The sequence below is a fragment of the Pinus tabuliformis genome, chromosome 8 (genome assembly GCF_031772625.1).
Source record: "Pinus tabuliformis cultivar Carrire ecotype Pingquan chromosome 8, CPIR1, whole genome shotgun sequence".
In the NCBI taxonomy this organism is placed as follows: Eukaryota; Viridiplantae; Streptophyta; class Pinopsida; order Pinales; family Pinaceae; genus Pinus; species Pinus tabuliformis.
Genome location: NC_142294.1, coordinates 1352617993 through 1352636252, shown reverse-complemented (window position 1 = coordinate 1352636252; position 18260 = coordinate 1352617993).

Here is an 18260-nt window from a genome sequence, read left to right as displayed (position 1 = left end):
AATGAATCATAAGTTTGTTGGATATATGCTGGTTGCCTTAAATACAGTTGTGTGTACATGCAAGTTACCTTCATTGAAGTAGCATATATAAATCAGATTATGAAAAGAAAAAGTTATTGATTCGACTAATACTGATTCACACCACCCCCCCCCCCCCTCTCAGTATTATTTCCAACAAGCACAACTTTAAGAATAGATATAAGGAGAAGGAACATTCAACAAAAGAACAGAGACTAAATATGCCATCATTGCCATTACATCATCAATTTAGCAAAATGCAAGAAACTCTGGTAAGAAGGGAGGATGAGAGATCCAATTAATCAGATATAGCAGGGAAGGAAGCTTCAAGAACATTAAGGAATATTAATAGTCCAACTATAACTTCTTGTTCTGAAGAAGAAGGATTACATCTTCTAGCTCTTCACCTACAGTGTGCAGAGGGTATTTCAGAGGATAGTCGTGAAGAAGAAAACAATATCCTGCCCTATATTTATGAGCTTTCTTCACCTTATGGGAGCTTTCTTCTTATTGTTGTTTCCGACATCAATGGATGTGATGCATATAGCAATATGAAAGGGAAAAATTAGGCTGGTAAATTATTCTCAGAGATAGATGACATATTTTTTCATTCAGTATGAAATCTATTATAAAATTGCACTTTGATGCGTTCAATTACTAGAGAAGCCTCAATGTTAGAGTTAATCAAAATTTCACTGGTACTGTGAGTGATCAGGTGAGAGTATGAAATATAGCCGCTAGATCTTGTTGGTCACCAAATAAGCTTACTTAAGAATACAGAGCCCTGAAAATGCAACCAAAAGTAATAAGAAGACACAAGATTTCAAATATGAATAAACAAAGCTTGAACAAGTACACCTTAGAGTTTTTCTGAAGAAAAAAGGAGATGCACTTTGAATCTAAGCGAGTTGTGTCAACGGTTCTATTTTTGTTGGTAAAAGCCCCTGAAAAGAGCTATACAAACCCTAATGCAAAGAAAATAATTTGACAGTTAAACCTTAACACAAAAAACGTCCTTCAAAATCAAAAGCCCCTGACAACAACTATGCTATCCTTGGTCCAAATAGGGTGAAATTTGTCTTCAATTCAAAAGGCTCCCACTAATCAGAAACACCAAATCTACAGGCTTAATATTCACTATAAATTGAATAGAATGCAATTCTATTGTGTCTCGAGTCTCGAAATAGGACAAACGAATGCAAATTGTCAATCTTTGCTCGCTTTATGGGAAATATGGCCCATTGCAGCCATGAAGAGTCTCCTCTTCTTCAATTTGGTGATACTAATGCAGTGAGGTAGAAAAAATATTGTTGTGTTGAGGGTTTACCTGGCCCCCTGCTTCCTGAGGAAGAAAAAATATTGTTGTGGCAAGGGTTTACCTGGCCCCCTATTGCACAGTCACTGTAAATTGAATAAAATGTGATTCTATTATGTCTCGAGTCTCAACACAGGAAAAACGAATGCAGATTGTCAATCTTTGCTCACTTTACGGGAAATATGGTCCATTGCAGTCATGAAGAGTCTCCTCTTCTTGAATTTGGTGATACTGATGCAGCGAGGTAGAAAAACTATTGTTGTGCCGAGGGTTTACCTGGCCCCCTGCTGCCTGAGGCAGAAAAACTATTGTTGTGGCAAGGGTTTACCTAGCCCCCTGCTGCACAGAAAAACCACTGTTGTGGAAAGGGTTTCTCTGGCCCCTGTTTCCTACAATCGATGACGCGAAGTTGAAACCATGTGGGAGGGATGGAAGACTGTTTACTCGTAGGCTACCTGTGATGCTCGTTTCCTGAATTGAAGACACAAAGTCGAAATCGTTGGGAGTGATGGGTTAGGTTTAATAACTCTTCTTTCCGAGCTACCTGTTTATGATTCAATGACTAAACACCTTCTAATCATCTAACATATAATCTAACGGGGCACGACGATGACAAGTGGAAAGTTATTTTCAAAAGGGAACGCCTTACGACTTAATTAAATAAGTAAACATTCTTTCATCTCATCTATATTAAAATGAATTAATTAGCAAAGATGAATTAATTGGGATACATTTTAATCCAGACAACACTCCATAGTCGTACGCCCACTAAACAATTATCATTGATCTAAAAAAACATAGACTGAAAACATTAGCAAAATAAAAGCTACCAAATATAATATTGTCGAGGCTACTGTTTTGGAGATATTTATAAATATTAGCTTTTTCGAATTTATCATTGAACAACCAATTCACTTCACTATGTTCTTGTGTTGAATCTTAAATTAAATTGGATGTAACACTAAACACTAATCTTAAACATGGACATGTACCAAAATATTAAAACCTTAAATATGTGCAGCCATCAAATTACCATGAATAATTAATTGGTTGGAAACTTGGTTGTATAAGATTTTTTATAATTTTTGTTTTTCTAAAACATTTTTTTTATGTCTAATTAATTAGATTAAAAACCTCATAAAAATTGTCTAAGTTAATGTTATGCAATTTCATTTTTTTTTAAATTAAAAAAAATTGTTTTCAAAAAAATATTTTAATACAAAATTTTTAAAAACATTATAAAAATCTTATAGTATTTTTTAGATTTAATTGAAGTCAAAGTAACTTATTATAATATATCTTTCTTTGTGCCCATATCAAAATGAATATTGAATCAATATAAAAACATAGATATTACACAAACCTAAACATTTACAATTATTTATAGATATATATAATGGAAATAGAAAGAAAAAAATTAAAAAATTAAAACTGAATATATTAAAAGAAATTATAATGATAAATATGTTATATATATATATATATATATATATATATATATGAAAAGGAAAATAAAATTAAAAGTAAAGATGTCCACATGGGGTAGCTCAAGCAGCAAGGGCCGTGGAAATGAAGTCTCACCGAACCGGAAGTCTTGGGTTCAAATCTTGGGATACCCTGCCCCGTAGAGGGGTACATAATGGACATGTAAATCAGAGAGTCCCACCCCAGCCTAAAAAAAAATAAAATAAATTAAAAGTAAAGATCATTACAAAAAAGCAGAGCAAATGCATGTAATTGTTTAAAGAGAAAAATAAAAATAAAAATAAAAATAGAGAATATTTATATCAAAAAGATATTATGAGAAAACAAAATTATTGATTTGAAAATGAGATCTTAGATTAATGTTAAGGTATTACAGACTCATGTGCATTGATTTTCCTATACTACTTAGTGCAATGGACTGATAAGATTGCGAATAATATAGACAATTGAGCAGTTAGAGAAACATAATATACAACATACATAAACACAACAAGTTTAATATGGAGTTCACCCAAAACTCTTGGGCTACGTCTCTTGGTCTAGCCTTTAGTGGTGACCTCTCTATTATGTCTTCAAGAGCAGATTTTTACAAAGTGTGATCTCAAATTGAGTCTCAACACAACAAATGAAAAACAACATGAGTTTTGCTTGAATACCACAAGCCTCTCTGAGTACACAGACTCTTTCTTTCACTCTCTGTCTCTGTTTTCTTTCTCTGTCTCAATACTGCCTCTATGTTTCTGTCAGTCTGTGGCTTTAAAGCCAATCGGCGCTAGCTGTTCAATTCCTCTTCTTGCGCTCTCTGGCTCCCGGCCTCTGTCCGCTCCAATCCCCCCCTATGAGCATTAAACAATCATTGCTAACGCCTTTAGGGGTGGTGCCCACCTATTCTGCAATGGAAGGGACCATTGGGCCTTTGAAATCCCTGAAATAGCCATTCTTTGTTTACACAGAGAAATACATTCAAACGCGGGAAAAATCCGCCAAAACACTATTCATCAGACTTCAAATATCCATAAATCCTCCCTATACTTCTATCGGGTCCACCTTTTAGTCGCTATCGCAAGTCGCAACTGCCTTGTTTTTTGGTTTCCCTTTGTATTTTAAAAATACATTAAAACATTGAAAAATCCCGTAAAATGGACGGACTTGAAATATTATATATTTCCATTCATAAACCCTTTCGGGTCCGGTTTCATCACATCGAAAAACTTCCTTTGTATTTTATTTATTTGGCGGAAAACACAAATACAAAGGAAAATTTCGTTTTCCAAATTTCAAAATATATGAAATATCACCTATAACTCCATCGGGTTCGACTATCGCAAGCCATATGTACATCAACCCCACTCCATTGTAATGCTTCGATGCGATGTTGTGATGCGATTGATCGCATATCGCATATCGCATAGACCCCCGGGCTGTTTGTAAGCTCTCCTCTGTAATCACTGATTGTGATATCGTGAGTTAACCTGGGTTATCGATCTGCATGCTTGATCGACAATCTTCGTTGACCCCGTTGATCGCTGTCACATATTCCATTTGGTCTTCGTTGATAGCCTCCGCTTGTCACCGCTGATTGCAATTTGCCGATTGGATCTGGACCATTGATCGACCAGATCCGACGGTTCCTATGCAAAGTTGGTTTGACCTCCGATAGGCTCGATTTTCACTGTTTCTTCATGTTTTTGCCTCTCGATAGTGTTTTTCGCCATTTTTAAAGGTTCTCCTTATACGATAGTTTTTGGATTTTGAAGACTTAGAGGGTGTTCTAGTACTAGTGTTGTACTAATTTTTTCTTTCAAGGTGTTGAAGGCTTTCTGTTGTTTGCCCCCCCACTGAAACACCTTGTTCAATCCTATTAAAGCATGTAAGGGTGCTGCAATCAAGGAAAAGTTAGCAATAAACTTTCTCCAATATTGTGCTGCTCCTCGGAAGCTCCTAACTTCTGTAGCAGATTTGGGTTTAGGCTAGTTCACAATGACTTCAACCTTAGAGGGATATATCTTCAATTCACCTCCCCCTACAATATGCCCAAATAATTTAAATATGTTTTTCCAAATTCACATTTTGATAACTTAACACAGAGATTTTCGCTTTTCAAAACATCTAGAGTCTGCTTTACATGTTTCAAATGTTCTTCCCATGTTTTACTGAAAACAAGAATGTCATCTAAATATACAACTACAAAATCATCGATAAAAGGACTATGTACATCATTCATAATTCTCATGAAAGTGGCAGGAGCATTAGTTAAGCCAAAAGGCGTAACCAGCCACGCATACAACCCTTGCTTTATTTTGAAAGCAGTCTTCCATGCATCTTGCTCTACTACTTTGACTTGATGATAGCCACTACATAAGTCCAATTTGGAAAATTAAACTGCTTCTTTGAGGCGATCCCATAGATCATCAATGCGAGGAAGGGGATAGTGATTCTTGATTGTTATTTTATTCAGTGCTCTGTAATCAATGCACATCATCCACAAACCATCTTTCTTTCTCACCAACACAATTGGAGATCCACATGGTGATGTGCTTGGTCTTATGAACCCTTTATCGAGCAGCTCTTGTACTTGCTTCTTGATCTCTGCATTCTCTAAAGCAGATAACCTGTACATTTCGATGTTAGGCAATGGAAATGAATATCATGTACTATTTCCCTTTTGAGTGGCAGACCTTTAGGTTCTTGAAATAGGATATCATATTCTGAAACAACTTTTTATAAATTATGTTTCTGTTTAGCATCACAACCCTCAAATATATTGGTTTTATCAGGGTTCTTTTCCTTTACAACCATTAGTAAAAATTGCTTGCATGAATTTACAATTCTTTTCATCTGCCCTGAGTTTATGAGATTGTAATTATTTTTGAGTTTGTGAGCTCTTACAATATATTCTATTCCATATTTGGTGAGTTGATACTTATTTTCAGCTCTATTGAAAATGTCTTTTCTATCATACAAGTAAGGACTTCCTAAAACAATACCACAAATATCCAAGGGAATTATATCTAACTCAACCTCATCTACAAATGTTGACCCAATAGCAAACCTAAGTTTACATTGTCTAGTCACTTGTAGCTTTGCTTTATCACATACCCAACCTAATGGATATGGCTTCTTTTGAGGTGTGGTTAGTAATCCCAACTTCTTTACAATTGCTTCAGAAATCAAGTTTACTTGTGATCCACTATCAAATAAAGTATCAATCTTTTGATGCTTGGAAATAACTCTAATATGAAAAAGCTCATGTATTTTCCTCTCATTTTCTTCATTATCAATAGATTGTCCAGAATTAATAGTAGATGCTTCAAAATTTTTACCTTTTATACCTGTGGTTGTGACTGTTGTTTCATCACCTGAGTCTGACCCCAAATCCTTCTGAATAGCAGCAACAATCTTCTTTCTCTTGCCATTGAACTTCTTGGGTTTCAGCTCCGGAAAGACCAACAATGTGCATCATCATGTCCATCCTTCTTGTAGTGAGTGCATGAAGGTTTGTCTTTCTGTACCGCGTTTGCCTTCCTTTCTTTCCATTTCTTCTTCTTCTTTTACTTGTTCTTGCTTGCAGTGGGTTTTGATGATCCCCCAATCTCTGGGTTCACATTCTTGCCTCTAGCCTCTAGATGTGTAGCCTGAACTGATACCTCATCTATTCTAGTAGGGTTAAACATGAGAATGGTGTGCCTCAAATGGCTATGCAGACCACCTATATACTTCAACAAAGTTTCAGGTGAGTCTAGAGAAATGCCTAGAATTAAAGCTCTTTTTCTAAATTCCCCGGTATAGCTTTGTACACTTTGCCCCTTTAATTGGAGAAGAGTTTTCCAACTCATCATTGCTTGCTACATATAAGCTAGTGGATAGAGTTGTTTTTTAATGGCAGAAACAAATTCACTCCAGGCAGAAAGAATTTTACCATGCTTCTTCAAATGATCTTGTGTACTGCCTTCCCACCACACTAGGGTAGTTCCTCCAAGGCGAAGGCTGGCTAGATGAATCTTTCTCCTTTCTGAATTGATGTTTTGCACCCTACAATATACATCAATATGTCTAATTAAGTTATCTAGCTTTTCTGCATTTAATTTTCCATCATAAATTGGAAAATCAAATTTTACATCTAATTTAATCAAAGAAGTCTTCTTCTTTTTCTTCTCAGGGCTAGGAGATGAGGATGATGGAGGATGCTTTTCCCCTTTCCCTTTGCCCTCTAGGGCATCTAGAGAAGGTTCTTCTGCTCCTTTATCTTGTTTGGAAGTTGAAGTACTTTCACCTCAACCTTTCTTGAATTCTTGATACATCTCTTCTACCATGGCTCTCATGGTCAAGAAACTATCCATGAACTGAGATTCTAATTCCATGTGAGTTTCTTCTGCCATTCTCCTTCTAGGATAGACTCTTCCTATTTTTGGGTTGGCCTCAATGAGTTCTCCTTTTCCCAGTTTGAGCTTTGACCTAGTTAGCATTCAAAAAAAGTCCAGCACAATCTTGTCTAACCTTAACAAACCAAAAACCAAAAGCTATGATACCACTTGATATGAAAATGAGATCTTAGATTAATGTTAAGGTATTACAGACTCATGTGCATGGATTTGCTTATACTACTTAGTGCAATGGACTGATAAGATTGCGAATAATATAGACAATTTAGCAGTTAGAGAAACATAATAGACAACACACATAAACACAACAAGTTTAATATGGAGTTCACCCAAAACTCTTGGGCTACGTCTCCTGGTCCAGCCTTCAGTGGTGACCTCTCTATTATGTCTTCAAGAGTAGAGTTTTACAAAGTGTGAGCTCAAATTGAGTCTCAACACAATAGATGCAAAACAACAGTAGTTTTGCTTGAATCCCCCAAGCTTCTCTGAGTACACAGACTCTTTCTTTCACTCTCTGTCTCTATTTTCTTTCTCTGTCTCAATACTGCCATTTTTTGGACTTCAAAAACCCTTAAATCCCCAAAAATAGTGTTCTCTGTTTACACAGAGAAACACTGTAAAACACATGAAAATTCATTAATCTACCGTTTTTTGGAGCTCAAAATATATGAAATATCACCTATATCTCCATCGGGTCCAGCTATCGCAAGCCATATGTTTATCGACCCTGCTCCATTGTAATGATCCGATGCGATGTTGCGATGCAACTGATCGCAATCGCATATTGCATAGACCCCCAGGCCATTTGTAAGTGCTACTTTGTAATCGTCGATTGCGATATCACGAGTTAACCTGGGTCGTCGATCTGTGCGCTTGATCAACGGTCCTCATTGACCCTGCTAATCGCCGTTGCATATTTCATGTGGTCTCTGCCGATAGCCTCCGCTTGCCACCGCCGATTGTGATTTGCCGATCATATCTGGACCATTGATCGGCCAGATCTGACGGCTCCTATGCAAAGTTGGTTAGCAGTTCTATTTTTAGAAATTTCTAAATTTAGCATTTCTTGTTGCACACTATTCAACATGTTGCAACAGGCGAATCGAGCCAGCATGGAGCCGCAGGTGGGAATGTGGGAAACGGTAAAGGTATCCCGATTTTGGGACCCAAATGGCAAGCAAGCTTGGGAGGAAGATGTCAGCCAAGAGCTGTAAAAAACCCGGATTCGTTATCCCAAACAACAAGCTGGAAGAGTATCGAAGGTACATGAAGGACCATGCCCTCATCTGCAAGTTCATAGGGGCATGGCCGACAAAGAAATAATTGATAAAATGGATCCAACAACGATGGCAACCAAAAGGGCACACAGATCTCAAGCTAGGGGCGAAAGGTTTCTTCACAGTGATCTTCTCAAATCTGGAAGACAAAGAGAGGATTTTTGAAGACAGACCATACTTCTTTAACAATGTCAGACTCTTCATCAGGCATTGGGAAGAATGCTACAACCCTGACCAGGAGAAACTACTAGTTGCCCCAATATGGGTATGACTATTTGGCTTACCAATGGACTTCTGGGATCCAGAGATACTAGAAAGCATTGGAAATTCGATCGACACCTTTGTTAAGGTGGCAGACTCGACAAGAAAAGGTAGATATACCTCCTACGCCAGAATCTGTGTCTATATGAATATAATGAAACCACTTCCATATTACATAGAGCTGGAATACCACGATGAGGTATGGCCACAACTGATCGATTATGAGCACATCCTGTTTCAGTGCCGTAGATTCCATGAATATGGCCACTTGTTTCGGGCATGTCCCCTTAACCAGACAGACAACCACCTGGTGGATGAAAGGGCTGGGGAATCGATGGTGAAAGCAGATGGAGATGGGTTTAAAGAGGTGCAAAAGAGGAAAAGAACCCCAAGACAGCTAGGGAATCACAAAGAAAACCAAGCAGCGAAGGAATAAAGGCCACAAAACCACTTTTCGGTCTTACAGGAAGAAGACATGGGTGCAGACATGGGTGACATCTCACTGGAAAAGGAAAGATGAAAAGACAAGGGAATAGAGGGTAAGAAAAGAAGGAAATGGCAACTGAGACAGAGCAAGGACCGGAGGACAACATGCAAATGGTGGAACAAACCCTAATGGAGGTTGACAACCAAAAAGAAGACCTAAGTGCAGAAGAACAAGTCATGAAGCAGCTATTTCAGGAATGGAGACATTTGGATGAACGATTCATCCTAGAAGATCAGAAGCAACTCTATAAAAAGACCTTCCAACAATATAGAGATAATCAGGGCTCAACGATAATAAGCCAACCTGAACATTTAGGGGTCCAAGCAAACCAAGGACAAGAGATGGGAACATAAGGAAAGGGGGTAAAAAAGAGGCATGAGAACGATGAACGAATCCATACAAATGGTCGGGGAATTGCTGGTGAACTCAGGAAGAGTAGTTCCATTGTCAGAGGTTTTCCACCAACCACTAAAAATTTTAAAATGATTATTATAACCTAGAACATTAGAGGCCTTAATAACAGATGCAAACAGAGGTACCTTAAGGAGAGGTTGAAAAAATATAAGCCAAGCATTATGATAATACAAGAAACCAAAATCAGTGAAAGAAAGTTAAAAGAAATAATGGAACACTTCAAGCCGGAATACCAAGTCATGGCCCAGGATGCTAATGGGAGTGCAGGAGGATTAGCAATTCTCTGGAATCCGGAAGAAGTTTGGTTCGAAAATTGGGCAAGCATACCAAGAATTCTCACAGGAAAATTTCAGAATTTAGGATCCAGTGAATGGGTCTTGCTTTCAAGGGTGTATGGAACTCATATTCCGAGAGAAAGAGGAGCCTTCCTACAAAAGTTGGGAGACCTAAGAAATTTATACCCAGATGACTTATGGGTAGTAGGGGGGGACTTCAACATGATCACGACCCCAGGGAAAAAAGGGAGGAATGAGAAGAACAAATGCAGATATTGAAGCCTTCAGTGAAACCATTACAAATTTACACCTAGTGGATATACCCACAATCAATGGGAGTCATACCTAGAATAACAGATGAGGAGGGGTTCACCAAATAGCATGTCACCTAGACAGATTCCTAATCTCAGAACATTTGATGAGATGGACACAAAGTGTACAACAGGGTAGGAACATGATGCACACCTTCCAATTGAAGCTAAAAGAAATAAAAAAGAAGCTCAGGAAGTGGAGTAAGGAGGAGTTCGAGCATATTATCAAGGATCAATTCAAACTCAGCAAGCATATGGAGGCCATCCAACAAAAAATGATACAAGAAGGAAGGTTGGAAGACCTTGTGCGGGAGGAAGGATTATTGATTAACAAGATAGAGGAAAGAAGACAACAGGAGGAAATCCTATGGGAAAAAAACTCACGAGTTTAGTGGCTGAGGGAAGGAGAACAAAACACGAGATTCTTCCATAAAGCCATGGTGCATCACCGACAACATAACTGAATTTACTCCCTTATAGATGTGGAAGGACAACACAAAATATAACATGAAGAAATGGAAGGCCTCCTGGTTAACCACTTCAAATATCTGTTCACGGAGAACCCTGACAACAGAACATAATCCATCCAAAGAATCACGCAGCACATCCCCAATCTGATAACTAGTGCCCAGAATATGGCCCTGATGCGAGCTGTCTTCAAAGAATAATTAGAAGAGATAGTAAAAGGATTGCAGAAGAACAAAGCCCCTGGTCCAGACGGATTCACTATTGAGTTCTACCAAGCCACCTAGCCATTCATGGGGTAGGACATCCTTGAGGTTGTGGAGGAATCAAGATGTAATCAAAAGGTATGTCCAAGTCTCAACACTACTTTTATTCCTTTGATTCCTAAGTCTGCTAAGTCTGGTGATCCTCAAGGATTTAGGCCTATTTCCCTGTGTAATGTCATCTACAAGATTATCACCACTCTAGTTGTCAAACACCTGAAATCCCTTCTTCCCAGTCTCATTTCTCCTTAACAAACCGGATTTGTAGAAGGCCGTCAAATACTTGATGGCTTTATTATGTCCGAAGAGGTCATCCACTCCCTTAAGTCCCAGAAGATCCTAGGCATGATGATAAAGCTAGATCTATCCAAAGCATATGACAGACTCAGCTAGGGATATCTATTAATCATTCTCAAAGCTTATGGCTTTGCCCAAATATGAATCAACTCGATCTTAGCCATCATATCCTCTTCGGACTTCTCCATATTTCTGAATGGAAGCCCCACTTCGACCTTCAATTCATCTCGAGGGCTGAGACAGGGTGATCCGATCTCACCCTTCTTATTCATCCTAGTAGCAGACAAGCTTGGCCGGTATATAAAACAGAAGTTTAGCACCTCCCATCTCCAAGGGTTCATCCTAGTAGCAGACAGGCTTGCTTGTATATAAAATAGAAGGTTAGCACCTCCCATCTCCAAGGGCTAAGAATATGGGGGAATGACATGCCTATCACCCACAAGCAATTCATGGACGACATTATGCTCTTCTGTTAGGCCACCCTGAAGGAAGCCCATAGCATAAGGGACATCCTTAACACCTTTATGGAAGCCTCAGGAACCAATATTAATAATGACAAATCCTATATTTTCTTTTTCAACACCCAAGGAAATGTTAAGAACTACCTAGCCAGAATCCTTGGGTTCAACACTGGTAGTCTGCCATCCAAATACCTGGGTATGCCTCTCTATGATAACCCTCTAAGAAATAATTGTTGGAAAAACATTCTTCAAAAGTCACAAGGAAAACTCAATTGATGGACCTTCATATCACTAAATATCGCGGGTAGAAAAATCCTACTCAAAGCAGTACTCTAGTCGATCCCTATATACCAACTATCGGGAATCGTGGCCCCAAAAGGAGTGTGTTCCAAGATGGTAGACATATTTAAAAAATTCCTATGGGGAGGAGCCCAACAGATTAGGAAATGGGCACTGGTGTCGTGGTAGGGCCTAATCAAGAAGAAAGAGGAAGGCAGACTAGGTCTCAGAGACCCATACCTCCTGAACCAAACCATGGGAGAAAAGCTATGGTGGTGATGGATGGGTGGGGGAGCATATCTAGGAAAACAAATATGGACTCGTAAGTATAACATGCCTACGAGAATTGAGGATATCCTCAGATATCAAGACCCTCCCAAGGGCTCTACAGTATGGAATTTGGAAGCCCAGAATATACACCTTATCCAACAACATGCCTTCTGGGAGGTTCGCAATGGAAAAATAGCTCGATTCTAGATGGAATCTTGGCAGCAAAGAGGGAAAATGATGGAAAGATAGGAACTCAAGGAAATATATCAGCAAACTAGGGATAGAAATATGCATGTGGTGAACCAATACTGGAAGGAAGAACAGGGTGTGGAAAGTTGGAGAAGATGGAAGACAAAAGAGGACTAGGAACAGGTGGCAAAAATAGATCAATGGGCCAACCTAGACAAAGAACTAAGGATAAGGCAGATAACAATCCGTCATGACCCGGACATTTTGAGATGGGGCTAGACCACTAAAGGAACCTTCACCATAAGTGAAGCCTACGATATCCAAGCTTGATAAGAACAGGAAGGGCAGGACATCTTATGGAAAAAAGTTTGGAAAGGTGGGTGGTGGCCAAAGGTAACCCACTTCCTCTAGATGGTTAGTAAAGGACACATATTGACCTGGGATCAGTTTCAGAAACAAGGCTTCCAGGGGCCCTCCTTCTGTTGGCCATGACACCGACATAGGGAATACATGGAACATATCCTCAACAATTGCCAGTTTGTGGAACAGAAGTGGAGACAAATGCAAGGAGTTTTTGAAAGGATGGATAGAGACCAAAACAATATTAAAGGAACAATCCTACTATGGAGAAATCATATATATTCCAACCCTGTAGTAAACCGGGGTTGGAGCCTAGGCCTAGGATTCACCCTTTGGGCCATATGGAAGGAGATAAACCATAGAATTTTCAAGAACAAAGCAACCTTGCAGGAAAAAGTATGGGAAGGTATTGTCTAGAACATAAGGAAAACAATATTGGCAGAACCATGGCACAAGGAGGACTGGCAAGTGTCACCCCAAGAAGCCCAAATCTTACAAAAGCTAAACCTAGCACCGGGGATGATTAACACCAAAGCATGGAAGACAAGCAACGTGGGCATGAACTCTGGGTCCCATTTTACCCCTCCCCGAAAGAAGGGTTCATAAAACTTAACTTTGATGGGGCCTCCAAAGGAAACCCGGGAGAGGCAGGCCTTGGTGGCCTCTTTAAAGACCCCCAGGCTCACACCTGTCTCATCTATGTAGAAAGCTGTGGGATTGCCAGTAACAATGAGGCAGAGTTTTTTGCAGTACAACAGGGCCTCTTAATCATTGTCAGAATGGGTTACAGAAACCTGGAAGTGGAAGGGGACTCAAGCTTGGTAATAAATACAGTGGAAAAATTAAACAATGGCACTAAGTGGGACAAACTTAGCCAGAGCTGGAGGACTACAAGACTGATCCAGGAGATAGGAGAAATCATCCCCAAATTTGACTACATACAGGTCAAACATGTCCGGAGAGATGGAAACAAAGAGGTCGACTTCCTGGCTAACTGGGGGTGTAACCATCAGTAGGATCAGATGGAAAAGCAATGGCCAGTTTGACCATGGGATACAAATTTTGAAACACTGGAGGCAATTTTGGCCCAAGACCTCAGACAGAGCCAAGAAAGCCAAAGTCAGGCAATCCAAGCTCTCGATTGGGATGTGGGACATTGTCAGAGGAGACAGGCTGGGATGTGATATGGGCTATACAAAGGTCATAACAACCGCCATACCCACATGCTCAAGGTAGGGGGTGTTGTGTCCTTTGATATGAATGCATGGGCGATGGGTTGGCAAGGTGGCAGAGGAAGGAATAAGGAAGGGTGGAAGAGAAGGTTAAGGCATTCGATGTGCAGGGTAAGGGAGAGCAACTATGGAGACGGGAGATGACTCAAAGCCGGGGAGGGGTGAAGGCAACCAAGGAACCTTGGCAACGGACAAGAAATGGTTTCCCGGTATGTAATTTGGTCTCACTCCTATATCAATTCCATGATCTGGTTGGGATCCTGTATCAATTCCATGATCTGGTTGGGGTTCTGCTGGGGGGAAGGGAGGGGAAAGAGGCCGTCTCAATGGGGAGTAGCTTTGTATGGGAGGAACTGGGGGAGGAAAGGGAGTGCCATGTTCTAGTTCTTCTTTCTGTTTTAATCCCATTCGAACAAGAATCTTGGCAACATCATTAGCAATTGCGGGCTGAGAAGATACGCGGGCCTATCTCTAGTTGCTCATACCAGGGGAATAGGGGATAGTGGGTTTTCCATTCCTAGGGGGTTGGGTGCTAAAGAGAGAGGCAAGAAAGAGTTGAGGGCAGGGGGCAGGGATTTCAACCATGGCAGTAGGACGCCAATAAAACCTTGGGAAACTAGGCACCTGCATGGTATTGAGGGAAAAGATAGGGATCCTGGTGACATTCTAGACAGAGGGGCAAGAAAATTTATGGCTGGCATCTGCTGGATGAGGGTGCTGAAAGCAGGTATAAATGCAAGTGCCATGATAGGCTCCAGACGAGCCTGAGGGCTTGGTTCCAGATGCAGCAGGACGACCGGCAATTGAACCATAGCAAGGGGAGGGGTACTATGAGGAGCCTTGGGAGACGAGTCAGAAACCCAATTCCCTTGGCCACCTGTGGGCTCTGGGCTACCTTAACTCTCAGGTGGTGAAGTATGGAATAGAGGAACTATATGAACAACAAAGATGGGATGATGCACAAGGTTTGATAGACCTAACTTCATTTGACTATCCACAGGGTGTCACTGCACATATTATGGCTCGAGCAGTGAAAGGATGTGGTCTAGGTAGGAGAGGCCCAACCCACCGGGAAAACAAGGGGCCGAGCACGTTGGAAGCTAGCAGGGGTTGCAAGCCTATCGAGCACCTCATAGCATAGGTAGCATCGACATACCGAGATGAGACAGACGCAGGAATTCAGAAGCTGATTGAAGACTGGGAAGTAGATATTAAGCAGGAAAGTGAACCAGAGGAAGAGATCGACAATTGGAGGACACTGGTCCCAGATTCAAGGAATACCCATGGTAGAATTACTCAGTTTAAACACACCCTTTATTTGTATTTCTTAATGAAAAGTCTTCTTGGAAAAGTGATGGAACAAATCTTTGTGGGGATTGCAGTAACAGTGCATGGCCTACCAAGCTATAAAAAAGACATGTAAAAACTCCTCTTTCAGTTGCACAAATAGGACATCAGGATGGATCGAATCGACCGCCACATCCCTTGCATCCTGGAGTTGTATTGAATGCCAGGGGCAACTACTGAAGTTCCTGCTCCTATAGCCTCTGTCTTTGATGAGAAGAAAGACCAGAAATACTAGATTCCTCATGCTTAGTTTTTGTTTATGTGGTTAGATTTTATGTTTCTTGTTGCATATGTTAGTTTTTACAGTTATGTAGTATCTGGACATGAGATCGAGACTTATCTAGCTTGGCTAGAAAGACTGAAGCAATTTTGTTTTTGGATGGCGTATAACGCTAACCGGTGGCCAACAGACTTGGTTTCCCCTCAGGACAAGTTGAGGCCACCTGGTCAATCTGTGTGGTGTAAATTTGCCTAATATATAATAGAAAATGGATGGACCTGCCAAGCTTAACAATACACACACACACACATTAAAATAATTGGTTTTAAAATCAATTTTAAGAAAATAAATAAATAATTATAAAAATAATATATATATGTTAAAATAGTTTATTTAATTTAAATATTAAAACTATAAGAATGAAAGAATAAGAATAAATTTAAATAATAAAAATTATATATATAAAGAAAAAGTAAAGCTCTCCACATGGGTGCCTAAGTTTGACACTTGTTGGTAGGCAATCAATGTTAAATGGGATCCGCGACTTGGCTAATTATTCAATCCACCAGCATGACGACATTCATCTTGATATGATGCCCACTCCTACCTCACCTTGGTCATCATACACCACCTTTGGTCTCGCTCGCAGGAAAATTATGGAAATCCATAATAGTTTGCAGTGGTGCCTTATAATGTCAAGTGACATTGGTGTCATGGCGCCTCCCTCCCTCCTATTTCAGTTATCGGTATTATGTCACGAGGAACACTCATCATGGGAAAAGTTGAATTATGTCTTGTTTTGCTAAGTGATTATACCAGTAACACTCTTTCTGTCTTTGCAAACCTCAACTTGGTTTTGTCATTGCAATCCTCAATTGGGTTGCTTTTGGGTCTAACTTGGCATTCTCAAAGCTAGTTTATAAGTGCTATAGTTGGCTTTATAATCGACGACCTTCTGTATCCTTCAATTGCAAGATGGCTATGCCCCTCTAATGGCTCCCCATCTTTGCCATTATGTTGGGGCCTTCATACAGAATCCTCTGCTTCATCATAATCCATTGATTCTAGATCTTCAAGCTCAATTCAACACTTGGTATGGATATATTAGGCTCTATAACCCTTTCTTCTTGTTGACAATGATTCATGGAGTCCTCCATTCTCAATTGGTAGTGAAATTCTCAGCAGCCCACTCAAACTTAAGCTTAGATCGATGAACTTGGTTTCATAAAGTCTTGCAATCCAAAAAGTTTTGCAATTATGTACCTGGATGGTGGTTCATGGCTCATAGTTGCTTAGTTTGGTAAGCCTGTGGTTCGCGACTTTGGTTCATGGATCCTTGCTCAGGACCCATGGCCTCCTGATCAGCCCAGGTTGACTTATCAGTCTTTGTAATGTCTTAGTTAAATTTTCAATTTTCTCTAGTTGGATTTACTGAACATAGCAAGCCAATTCTCTACATAGTAGCTTTGGCTCTAGTTATCTCTTTTTCATGTCAGATAGACTTATTAAGAAAAACATTTGTAATATGAAGCAACTAAATCTATGTTTTTGGGTCAGTTTCCCTACAGGGCAACCCATAACACAGAAGAAAACTCTATGTATTGTTTGCATCAATAATATAAAGTCGAGCCTTAAACAAAAAAAGAAAAAGAAAAAATCGTGAATAATGATTAATAGATATTTTATAATAATTCACTTATTCACAAAAAAAGTTACATCAATTTAAAAGATGATAACAATTGAAACAAGAATATATATATATATATATATATATATATATATATATATATATATATATATATATATATATATATATATATATATATATATATATAGTAAATCTAGATTCATCTTAACTCCAAATTTATCAAGTGTCCAGAGGGATCAAATTTCTTGAGGTGCAAACCTTTCCTCAACTTTTGCACTAAAAAAAGAGGTATACACCTTTAAATTTGTAACTTTGTTCCATCTAGATGCTTGATAGATCTAGAGTTAAAATAGATCTAATTTGGTTTAATTATTAATTATTAATAAATATGATTATTTTTTTTAAATTATTTATTCCATTTTATTTTTTATTATGTAATTTGACAATGTGAAAATGTTTTCACAACATAACATTACAACATCTCTTCCACATTGGGTTGGAAAGCATTGGTCGTGGAACAAGAATCACTTCACACACACACACACACACACACACACACACACACATATATATATATGAAGTGATTCTTGTGTTGGATGATGAAATTGGTAGTTGGTTCACTAGTGGACTATTCAAAAAAAGCGAAATCATTGTACAATATTCTCACCATACTATTAGTGACTTGGTCAGTGAACTACATCATAATGATAATTTTGGATTCTTAGGCTTGTATTCAAATGCCACTCAAAGGCACTCCTCTTTCCATGAATGATACCCCTGGAAAATCTCAATTGTGTGGAAAGCTTCATATGGTAGGTGGCATTTCAAATCTGGGTTTTAAGTCTATTGAGGATTTGGACTCCATATGAAAGGAATTTGTGGTATGGTGAAGGGTGGAGACTCTTCATCATGTGATGCTTTAATAGAAACTTTCAATCTTATTCAAGGTTTTGGCACCACCCTAATAGTCCCTTACAATGATATCCATGGTTATGGTTGTAGTC